Below are 13,077 nucleotides of genomic sequence, written 5' to 3' on the forward strand. Positions count from 1 at the left end.
TCCACATTTACTCTAATTAGGGAAATATCGTCATAAGAATGTGCTTGTTCTTGTGCTACTGAGTGCTATTTTGCATGATTCTGACTTGGTCTCCGCAATGCAAATTCAGTACAGTCAAGACATGGCTCTGTATATTGGAACATAAATGGTCTAAAACTTATCTAATCATGGCAATTTTAGTGTCTTTTGGAAGACCTCAAGTTCTCTTATTGATTGATGTATGTTTCATCTCCATACCTGCTGTAGTTAGGGAGATATCTCCAAAAGGATGTCCGAGTTCTTGTCAAATTTCTCCCAATTTTGCATAATTCTGACTTTATCCGAGGTATACAGGTCCTGTTCCCGTGCAGAAAGGCTCCGTGTGTTCGAGCATAAATACTCTCAAACGTATCCATTTCTGGCAATCTTGGTGTTATCTGAAAGAGCACATGTTCCTCTTTTTATTTTTGTAAGTTTTGTATCCACATTTACTCTAGTTAGGGAAATATCGTCATAAGAATGTGCTAGTTCTTGTGCTACTGAGTGCTATTTTGCGTAATTCTGACTTGGTCTCCGCAATGCAAATTCAGTACAGTCAAGACAGGGCTCTATATATTGGAGCATAAATGGTCTAAAACTTATCTAATCATGGCAATTTTAGTGTCTTTTGGAAGACCTCAAGTTCCCCTTTTGATTGATGTATGTTGTATATCCATATCTGCTGTAGTTAGGGAGATATCTCCAAAAGGATGTCCGCGTTCTTGTCAATTTTCTCCTAATTTTGCGTAATTCTGACTTTATCCGAGGTATACAGGTCTTGTTCCCGTGCAGGAAGGCTCCGTGTGTTCGAGCATAAATACTCTCAAACGTATCCAATTCTGGCAATCTTGGTGTTATCTGAAAGAGGACATGTTCCTCGTTCAATTCATGTAAGTTTCATATCCTTATTTGCTCTAATTGGGGAAATATCGTCATAAGAATGTGCTATTTCTTGCTCTGCTGATGGCTATTTTTGCGTAATTCTGACTTGGTCTCCGCAATGAAAATTCAGCATAGTCAAGACATGGCTCTGTATATTGGAACATAAATGGTCTAAAACTTATCTAATCATGGCAATTTTAGTGTCTTTTGGAAGACCTCAAGTTCCCTTATTGATTGATGTATGTTTGATATCCATATCTGCTGTAGTTAGGGAGATATCTCCAAAAGGATGTCCGAGTTCTTGTCAATTTTCTCTTACTTTTGCGTGATTCTGACTTTATCCGAGGTATACAGGTCCTGTTCCCGTGCAGGAAGGCTCCGTGTGTTCGAGCATAAATACTCTCAAACGTATCCAATTCTGGCAATTGTGGTGTTATCTGAAAGAGCACATGTTCCTCTTTCAATTCATGTAAGTTTCATATCCTTATTTGCTCTAATTGGGGAAATATCGTCATAAGAATGTGCTACATCTTGTGCAACTGATTGCTATTTTTGCGTAATTCTGACTTGGTCTCCGCAATGCAAATTCAGTACAGTCAAGACAAGGCTCTATATATTGGAGCATAAATGGTCTAAAACTTATCTAATTATGGAAATTGTTGTGTCTTTTGGAAGACCCCAAGTTCCCCTATTGATTGATGTATGTTTTATATCCATATCTGCTGTAGTTAGGGAGATATCTCCAAAAGGATGTCTGCGTTCCTGTCAATTTTCTCCAAATTTTGCGTAATTCTGACTTTATCCGAGGTATACATGTCCTGTTCCCGTGCAGAAAGGCTCCGTGTGTTCGAGCATAAATACTCTCAAACGTATCCATTTCTGACAATCTTGGTGTTATCTGAAAGAGCACATGTTCCTCTTTTTATTTTTGTAACTTTTTTTATCCACATTTAACCTAGTTAGGGAAATATCGTCATAAGAATGTGCTAGTTCTTGTGCTACTGATTGCTATTTTTGCGTAATTCTGACTTGGTCTCCGCAATGCAAATTCAGTACAGTCAAGACAATATTCTATATATTGAAGCATAAATTGTCTAAAACTTATCTAATCATGGCAATATTAGTGTCTTTTGGAAGACCTCAAGCTCCCCTAGTGATTGATGTATGTTTTATATCCATATCTGCTGTAGTTAGGGAGATATCTCCAAAAGGATGTCCGAGTTCTTGTCAATTTTCTCCTAATTTTGCGTAATTCTGACTTTATCCGAGGTATACAGGTCCTGTTCCCGTGCAGGAAGGCTCCGTGTGTTCGAGCCTAAATACTCTCCAACGTATCCAATTCTGGCAATCTTGCTGTTATCTGAAAGAGCACATGTTCCTCGTTTTATTTTTGTAAGTTTTATATCCATATTTGCTCTTGTTGGGGAAATATCGTCGTAAGAATGTGCTAGTTTTTGTGCTACTGATTGCTATTCTTGCGTAATTCTGACTTGGTCTCTGCAATGCAAATTCAGTACAGTCAAGACAATATTCTATATATTGAAGCATAAATGGTCTAAAACTTATCTAATCATGGCAATTTTAGTGTCTTTTGGAAGACCTCAAGTTCCCCTATTGATTGATGTATGTTTTATATCCATATCTGCTGTAGTTAGGGAGATATCTCCAAAAGGATGTCCGAGTTCTTGTCAATTTTCTCCCAATTTTGCGTAATTCTGACTTTATCCGAGGTATACAGGTCCTGTTCCCGCGCAAGAAGGCTCCGTGTGTTCGATTATAAATACTCCCAAACGTATCCAATTCTGACAATCTTGGTGTTATCTGAAAGAGCACATGTTCCTCGTTTTATTTTTGTAAGTTTTATATCCATATTTGCTCTAGTTACGGAAATATGGTCATAAGAATGTGCTAGATTTTGTGCAACTGATTCCTATTTTTGCATAATTCTGACTTGGTCTCCGTAATGCAAATTCAGTACAGTCAAGACATGGCTCTGTATATTGGAACATAAATGGTCTAAAACTTATCTAATCATGGCAATTTTAGTGTCTTTTGGAAGACCTCAAGTTCCCTTATTGATTGATGCATGTTTGATATCCATATCTGCTGTAATTAGGGAGATATCTCCAAAAGGATGTCCGAGTTCTTGTCAATTTTCTCTTACTTTTGCGTGATTCTGACTTTATCCGAGGTATACAGGTCCTGTTCCCGTGCAGGAAGGCTCCGTGTGTTCGAGCATAAATACTCTCAAACGTATCCAATTCTGTCAATTTTGCTGTTATCTGAAAGAGCACATGTTCCTCTTTCAATTCATGTAAGTTTCATATCCATATTTGCTCTAATTAGGGAAATATCGTCATACGAATGTGCTATTTCTTGCTCTGCTGATGGCTATTTTTGCGTAATTCTGACTTGGTCTCCGCAATGAAAATTCAGCATAGTCAAGACATGGCTCTGTATATTGGAACATAAATGGTCTAAAACTTATCTAATCATGGCAATTTTAGTGTCTTTTGGAAGACTTCAAGTTCCCCTATTGATTGATGTATGTTTTATATCCATATCTGCTGTAGTTAGGGAGATATCTCCAAAAGGATGTCCGCGTTCTTGTCAATTTTCTCCTAATTTTTGCGTTATTCTGACTTTATCCGAGGTATACAGGTCTTGTTCCCGTGCAGGAAGGTTCCGTGTGTTCGAGCATAAATACTCTCAAACGTATCCAATTCTAGCAATCTTGGTGTTATCTGAAAGAGGACATGTTCCGCGTTCAATTCATGTAAGTTTCATATACTTATTTGCTCTAATTAGGGAAATATCGTCATAAGAATGTGCTACATCTTGTGCAACTGATTGATATTTTTGCGTAATTCTGACTTGGTCTCCGCAATGCAAACTCAGTACAGTCAAGACAAGGCTCTATATATTGGAACATAAATGGTCTAAAACTTATCTAATCATGGAAATTGTTGTGTCTTTTGGAAGACCCCAAGTTCCCCTATTGATTGATGTATGTTTTTTATCCATATCTGCTGTTGTTAGGGAGATATTTCCAAAAGGATGTCTGCGTTCTTGTCAATTTTCTCCTAATTTTGCGTAATTCTGACTTTATCCGAGGTATACAGGTCCTGTTCCCGTGCAGGAAGGCTCCGTGTGTTCGAGCATAAATACTCTCAAACGTATCCAATTCTGGCAATCTTGGTGTTATCTGAAAGAGCACATGTTCCTCTTTTTATTTTTGTAAGTTTTGTATCCACATTTACTCTAGTTAGGGAAATATCGTCATAAGAATGTGCTAGTTCTTGTGCTACTTAGTGCTATTTTGCGTAATTCTGACTTGGTCTCCGCAATGCAAATTCAGTACAGTCAAGACATGGCTCTGTATATTGGAACATAAATGGTCTAAAACTTATCTAATCATGGCAATTTTAGTGTCTTTTGGAAGACCTCAAGTTCCCCTATTGATTGATGTATGTTTTATATCCATATCTGCTGTAGTTAGGGAGATATCTCCAAAAGGATGTCCGAGTTCTTGTCAATTTTCTGTTAATTTTGCGTAATTCTGACTTTATCCGAGGTATACAGGTCCTGTTCCCGCGCAAGAAGGCTCCGTGTGTTCGATTATAAATACTCTCAAACGTATCCAATTCTGGCAATCTTGGTGTTATCTGAAAGAGCACATGTTCCTCGTTCAATTCATGTAAGTTTCATATCCTTATTTGCTCTAATTAGGGAAATATCGTCATAAGAATGTGCTAGATCTTGTGCAACTGATTGCTATTTTTGCGTAATTCTGACTTGGTCTCCGCAATGCAAATTCAGTACAGTCAAGACAATGCTCTATATATTGGAACATAAATGGTCTAAAACTTATCTAATCATGCCAATTTTAGTGTCTTTTGGAAGACCTCAAGTTCCCCTATTGATTGATGTATGTTTTATATCCATATCTGCTGTAGTTAGGGAGATATCTCCAAAAGGATGTCCGCGTTCTTGTCAATTTTCTCCTAATTTTGCGTAATTCTGACTTTATCCGAGGTATACAGGTCCTGTTCCCGTGCAGGAAGGCTCCGTGTGTTCGAGCATAAATACTCTCAAACGTATCCAATTCTGACAATCTTGGTGTTATCTGAAAGAGCACATGTTCCTCGTTTTATTTTTGTAAGTTTTATATCCACATTTACTCTAGTTGGGGAAATATCGTCATAAGAATGTGCTAGTTCTTGTGCTACTGAGTGCTATTTTGCGTAATTCTGACTTGGTCTCCGCAATGCAAATTCAGTACAGTCAAGACAATATTCTATATATTGGAGCATAAATGGTCTAAAACTTATCTAATCATGGCAATTTTAGTGTCTTTTGGAAGACCTCAAGTTCCCCTTTTGATTGATGTATGTTGTATATCCATATCTGCTGTAGTTAGGGAGATATCTCCAAAAGGATGTCCGAGTTCTTGTCAATTTTCTCCCAATTTTGCGTAATTCTGACTTTATCCGAGGTATACAGGTCCTGTTCCCGCGCAAGAAGGCTCCGTGTGTTCGATTATAAATACTCTCAAACGTATCCAATTCTGACAATCTTGGTGTTATCTGAAAGAGCACATGTTCCTCGTTTTATTTTTGTAAGTTTTATATCCATATTTGCTCTAGTTAGGGAAATATCGTCGTAAGAATGTGCTAGTTTTTGTGCTACTGATTGCTATTTTTGCGTAATTCTGACTTGGTCTCTGCAATGCAAATTCAGTACAGTCAAGAAAAGGCTCTATATATTGGAGCATAAATGGTCTAAAACTTATCTAATCATGGCAATTTTAGTGTCTTTTGGAAGACCTCAAGTTCCCCTATTGATTGATGTATGTTTTATATCCATATCTGCTGTAGTTAGGGAGATATCTCCAAAAGGATGTCCGAGTTCTTGTCAATTTTCTATTAATTTTGCGTAATTCTGACTTTATCCGAGGTATACAGGTCCTGTTCCCGTGCAGGAAGGCTCCGTGTGTTCGAGCATAAATACTCTCAAACGTATCCAATTCTGTCAATTTTGCTGTTATCTGAAAGAGCACATGTTCCTCTTTCAATTCATGTAAGTTTCATATCAATATTTGCTCTAGTTAGGGAAATATCGTCATACGAATGTGCTAGTTCTTGCTCTGCTGATGGCTATTTTTGCGTAATTCTGACTTGGTCTCCGCAATGCAAATTCAGTATAGTCAAGACATGGCTCTGTATATTGGAACATAAATGGTCTAAAACTTATCTAATCATGGCAATTTTAGTGTCTTTTGGAAGACCTCAAGTTCCCCTATTGATTGATGTATGTTTTATATCCATATCTGCTGTAGTTAGGGAGATATCTCCAAAAGGATGTCCGCGTTCTTGTCAATTTTCTCCTAATTTTGCGTAATTCTGACTTTATCCGAGGTATACAGGTCCTGTTCCCGTGCAGGAAGGCTCCGTGTGTTCGAGCATAAATACTCTCAAACGTATCCAATTCTGGCAATCTTGGTGTTATCTGAAAGAGCACATGTTCCTCGTTCAATTCATGTAAGTTTCATATCCTTATTTGCTCTAATTGGGGAAATATCGTCATAAGAATGTGCTAGATCTTGTGCAACTGATTGCTATTTTTGCGTAATTCTGACTTGGTCTCCGCAATGCAAATTCAGTACAGTCAAGACAAGGCTCTATATATTGGAGCATAAATGGTCTAAAACTTATCTAATCATGGCAATTTTAGTGTCTTTTGGAAGACCTCAAGTTCCCCTATTGATTGATGTATGTTTTATATCCATATCTGCTGTAGTTAGGGAGATATCTCCAAAAGGATGTCCGCGTTCTTGTCAATTTTCTCCTAATTTTGCGTAATTCTGACTTTATCCGAGGTATACAGGTCTTGTTCGGGTGCAGGAAGGCTCCGTGTGTTCGAGCATAAATACTCTCAAACGTATCCAATTCTGACAATCTTGGTGTTATCTGAAAGAGCACATGTTCCTCGTTTTATTTTTGTAAGTTTTATATCCACATTTACTCTAGTTGGGGAAATATCGTCATAAGAATGTGCTAGTTCTTGTGCTACTGAGTGCTATTTTTGCGTAATTCTGACTTGGTCTCCGCAATGCAAATTCAGTACAGTCAAGACAATGCTCTATATATTGGAACATAAATGGTCTAAAACTTATCTAATCATGCCAATTTTAGTGTCTTTTGGAGGACCTCAAGTTCCCCTTTTGATTGATGTATGTTGTATATCCATATCTGCTGTAGTTAGGGAGATATCTCCAAAAGGATGTCCGCGTTCTTGTCAATTCTCTGTTAATTTTGCGTAATTCTGACTTTATCCGAGGTATACAGGTCCTGCTCCCGTGCTGGAAGGCTCCGTGTGTTCGAGCATAAATACTCTCAAACGTATCCAATTCTGGCAATCTTGGTGTTATCTGAAAGAGCACATGTTCCTCGTTCAATTCATGTAAGTTTCATATCCTTATTTGCTCTAATTAGGGAAATATCGTCATAAGAATGTGCTAGATCTTGCTCTGCTGATGGCTATTTTTGCGTAATTCTGACTTGGTCTCCGCAATGCAAATTCAGTACAGTCAAGACAATGCTCTATATATTGGAACATAAATGGTCTAAAACTTATCTAATCATGGCAATTTTAGTGTCTTTTGGAAGACCTCAAGTTCCCCTATTGATTGATGTATGTTTTATATCAATATCTGCTATAGTTAGGGAGATATCTCCAAAAGGATGTCCGAGTTCTTGTCAATTTTCTCCCAATTTTGCGTAATTCTGACTTTATCCGAGGTATACAGGTCTTGTTCGGGTGCAGGAAGGCTCTGTGTGTTCGAGCATAAATACTCTCAAACGTATCCAATTTTGGCAATCTTGGTGTTATCTGAAAGAGCACATGTTCCTCGTTCAATTCATGTAAGTTCCATATCCTTATTTGCTCTAATTAGGGAAATATCGTCATAAGAATGTGCTAGATCTTGTGCAACTGATTGCTATTCTTGCGTAATTCTGACTTGGTCTCTGCAACACAAATTCAGTACAGTCAAGACAGGGCTCTATATATTGGAGCATAAATGGTCTAAAACTTATCTAATCGTGGCAATTTTAGTGTCTTTTGGAAGACCTCAAGTTCCCCTATTGATTGATGTATGTTTTATATCCATATCTGCTGTAGTTAGGGAGATATTTCCAAAAGGATGTCCGCGTTCTTGTCAATTTTCTCCTAATTTTGCGTAATTCTGACTTTATCCGAGGTATACAGGTCCTGTTCCCGTGCAGGAAGGCTTAGTCTCTTGGAGCATAAATACTCTCAAACGTATCCCATTCTGGCAATCGTGGTGTTATCTGAAAGAGCACATGTTCCTCTTTTTATTTTTGTAAGTTTTGTATCCACATTTACTCTAGTTAGGGAAATATCGTCATAAGAATGTGCTAGTTCTTGTGCTACTGAGTGCTATTTTGCGTAATTCTGACTTGGTCTCCGCAATGCAAATTCAGTACAGTCAAGACATGGCTCTGTATATTGGAACATAAATGGTCTAAAACTTATCTAATCATGGAAATTTTAGTGTCTTTTGGAAGACCTCAAGTTCCCCTATTGATTGATGTATGTTTCATCTCCATACCTGCTGTAGTTAGGGAGATATCTCCAAAAGGATGTCCGAGTTCTTGTCAAATTTCTCCCAATTTTGCATAATTCTGACTTTATCCGAGGTATACAGGTCCTGTTCCCGTGCAGGAAGGCTCCGTGTGTTCGAGCATAAATACTCTCAAACGTATCCAATTCTGACAATCTTGGTGTTATCTGAAAGAGCACATGTTCCTCGTTTTGTTTTTGTAAGTTTTATATCCATATTTGCTCTAGTTAGGGAAATATCGTCATAAGAATGTGCTAGTTTTTGTGCTACTGATTGCTATTTTTGCGTAATTCTGACTTGGTCTCCGCTATGCAAATTCAGTACAGTCAAGATAATTCTCTACATATTGGAACATAAATGGTCTAAAACTTATCTAATCATGGCAATTTTAGTGTCTTTTGGAAGACCTCAAGTTCCCCTATTGATTGATGTATGTTTTATATCCATATCTGCTGTAGTTAGGGAGATATCTCCAAAAGGATGTCCGCGTTCTTGTCAATTTTCTCCTAATTTTGCGTAATTCTGACTTTATCCGAGGTATACAGGTCCTGTTCCCGTGCAGGAAGGCTCCGTGTGTTCGAGCATAAATACTCTCAAACGTATCCAATTCTGACAATCTTGGTGTTATCTGAAAGAGCACATGTTCCTCTTTCAATTCATGTAAGTTTCATATCCTTATTTGCTCTAGTTAGGGAAATATCGTCATAAGAATGTGCTAGTTCTTGTGCTACTGATTGCTATTTTTGCGTAATTCTGACTTGGTCTCCGCAATGCAAATTCAGTACAGTCAAGACAAGGCTCTATATATTGGAGCATAAATGGTCTAAAACTTATCTAATCATGGCAATTTTAGTGTCTTTTGGAAGACCTCAAGTTCCCCTATTGATTGATGTATGTTTTATATCCATATCTGCTGTAGTTAGGGAGATATCTCCAAAAGGATGTCCGCGTTCTTGTCAATTTTCTCCTAATTTTGCGTAATTCTGACTTTATCCGAGGTATACAGGTCCTGTTCCCGTGCAGGAAGGCTCCGTGTGTTCGAGCATAAATACTCTCAAACGTATCCAATTCTGGCAATCTTGGTGTTATCTGAAAGAGCACATGTTCCTCGTTCAATTCATGTAAGTTTCATATCCTTATTTGCTCTAATTGGGGAAATATCGTCATAAGAATGTGCTAGATCTTGTGCAACTGATTGCTATTTTTGCGTAATTCTATCTTGGTCTCCGCAATGCAAATTCAGTACAGTCAAGACAAGACTCTATATGTTGGAGCATAAATGGTTTAAAACTTATCTAATCATGGAAATTGTTGTGTCTTTTGGAAGACCTCAAGTTCCCCTATTGATTGATGTATGTTTTATATCCATGTCTGCTGCAGTTAGGGAGATATTTCCAAAAGGATGTCCGCGTTCTTGTCAATTTTCTCCTACTTTTGCGTAATTCTGACTTTATCCGAGGTATACAGGTTCTGTTCCCGTGCAGGAAGGCTTAGTCTCTTCGAGCATAAATAGTCTCAAACGTATCCATTTCTGGCAATCTTGGTGTTATCTGAAAGAGCACATGTTCCTCTTTTTATTTTTGTAAGTTTTGTATCCACATTTACTCTAGTTAGGGAAATATCGTCATAAGAATGTGCTAGTTCTTGTGCTACTTAGTGCTATTTTGCGTAATTCTGACTTGGTCTCCGCAATGCAAATTCAGTACAGTCAAGACATGGCTCTGTATATTGGAACATAAATGGTCTAAAACTTATCTAATCATGGAAATTTTAGTGTCTTTTGGAAGACCTCAAGTTCCCCTATTGATTGATGTATGTTTCATCTCCATACCTGCTGTAGTTAGGGAGATATCTCCAAAAGGATGTCCGAGTTCTTGTCAAATTTCTCCCAATTTTGCATAATTCTGACTTTATCCGAGGTATACAGGTCCTGTTCCCGTGCAGAAAGGCTCCGTGTGTTCGAGCATAAATACTCTCAAACGTATCCATTTCTGGCAATCTTGGTGTTATCTGAAAGAGCACATGTTCCTCGTTTTATTTTTGTAAGTTTTATATCCATATTTGCTCTAGTTAGGGAAATATCGTCGTAAGAATGTGCTAGTTTTTGTGCTACTGATTGCTATTTTTGCGTAATTCTGACTTGGTCTCCGCAATGCAAATTCAGTACAGTCAAGACAATGCTCTATATATTGGAACATAAATGGTCTAAAACTTATCTAATCATGGCAATTTTAGTGTCTTTTGGAAGACCTCAAGTTCCCCCATTGATTGATGTATGTTGTATATCCATATCTGCTGTAGTTAGGGAGATATCTCCAAAAGGATGTCCGCGTTCTTGTCAAGTTTCTCCTAATTTTGTGTAATTCTGACTTTATCCGAGGTATACAGGTCTTGTTCCCGTGCAGGAAGGCTCCGTGTGTTCGAGCATAAATACTCTCAAACGTATCCAATTCTGACAATCTTGGTGTTATCTGAAAGAACACATGTTCTTCTTTCAATTCATGTAAGTTTCATATCCTTATTTGCTCTAATTGGGGAAATATCGTCATAAGAATGTGCTATTTCTTGCTCTGCTGATGGCTATTTTTGCGTAATTCTGACTTGGTTTCCGCAATGAAAATTCAGTATAGTCAAGACATGGCTCTGTATATTGGAGCATAAATGGTTTAAAACTTATCTAATCATGGAAATTGTTGTGTCTTTTGGAAGACCTCAAGTTCCCCTATTGATTGATGTATGTTTTATATCCATATCTGCTGCAGTTAGGGAGATATTTCCAAAAGGATGTCCGCGTTCTTGTCAATTTTATCCCAATTTTGCGTAATTCTGACTTTATCCGAGGTATACAGGTCCTGTTCCCGTGCAGGAAGGCTCCGTGTGTTCGAGCATAAATACTCTCAAACGTATCCCATTCTGGCAATCGTGGTGTTATCTGAAAGAACACATGTTCCTCTTTCAAGTTATGTAAGTTTTATATCCACATTTACTCTAATTAGGGAAATATCGTCATAAGAATGTGCTAGTTCTTGTGCTACTGAGTGCTATTTTTGCGTAATTCTGACTTGGTCTCCGCAATGCAAATTCAGTACAGTCAAGCCATGGCTCTGTATATTGGAACATAAATGGTCTAAAACTTTTCTAATCATGGAAATTGCAGTGTCTTTTGGAAGACCTCAAGTTCCCCTTTTGATTGATGTATGTTGTATATCCATATCTGCTGTAGTTAGGGAGATATCTCCAAAAGGATGTCCGCGTTCTTGTCAATTTTCTCCCAATTTTGCGTAATTCCAACTTTATCCGAGGTATACAGGTCCTGTTCCCGTTCAGGAAGGCTTAGTCTCTTCGAGCATAAATACTCTCAAACATATCGCATTCTGGCAATCTTGGTGTTATCTGAAAGAGCACATCTTCCTGTTTCAAGTTATGTAAGTTTCATATCCTTATTTGCTCTAATTGGGGAAATATCGTCATACGAATGTGCTAGATCTTGTGCAACTGATTGCTATTTTTGCATAATTCTGACTTGGTCTCCGCAATGCAAATTCAGTACAGTCAGACAATGCTCTGTATATTGGAGCATAAATGGTCTAAAACTTTTCTAATCATGGAAATTGTAGTTTATTTTGAAAGACCTCAAGTTCCCCTATTGATTGATGTATTTTTCATCTCCATACCTGCTGTAGTTACGGAGATATCTCCAAAAGGATGTCCGAGTTCTTGTCAATTTTCTCCCAATTTTGCGTAATTCTGACTTTATCCGAGGTATACAGGTCCTGTTCACGTAAAGGAAGGCTCCGTGTGTTCGAGCATAAATACTCTCAAACGTATCCCATTCTGGCAATCTTGGTGTTATCGGAAAGAGCACATGTTCCTCTTTCAAGTTATGTAAGTTTCGTATCCTTATTTGCTCTAATTGGGGAAATATCGTCATACGAATGTGCTAGATTTTGTGCAACTGATTGCTATTTTTGCATAATTCTGACTTGGTCTCCGCAATGCAAATTCAGTACAGTCAGACAATGCTCTATATACTGGAGCATAAATGGTCTAAAACTTTTGTAATCATGGAAATTGTAGTGTATTTTGGAAGACCTCAAGTTCTCCTATTGATTGATGTATTTTTTATCTCCATACCTGCTGTAGCTAGGGAGATATCTCCAAAAGGATGTCCGAGTTCTTGTCAAATTTCTCCTAATTTTGCGTAATTCTGACTTTATCCGAGATATACAGGTCCTGTTCCCGCGGAAGAAGGCTCCGTGTGTTCGAGCATAAATACTCTCAAACGTATCCAATTCTGGCAATCTTGGTGTAATCTGAAAGAGCACATGTTCCTCTTTTTATTTTTCTAAGATTTATATCCATATTTGCTCTAGTGGAGGAAATATCGTCATAAGAATGTGCTAGTTCTTGTGCTACTGATTGAAATTTTTGCGTAATTTTGACTTGGTCTCTGCAATGCAAATTCAGTACTCTCAAGACAGGGCTCTATATATTGGAACATAAATGGTCTAAAACTTATCTAATCATGGCAA

The sequence above is a fragment of the Acanthaster planci genome, linkage group LG14, assembly GCF_054643075.1.
Source record: "Acanthaster planci isolate LZ-2023a linkage group LG14, COTS_SCS, whole genome shotgun sequence".
NCBI classification, from domain to species: Eukaryota; Metazoa; Echinodermata; class Asteroidea; order Valvatida; family Acanthasteridae; genus Acanthaster; species Acanthaster planci.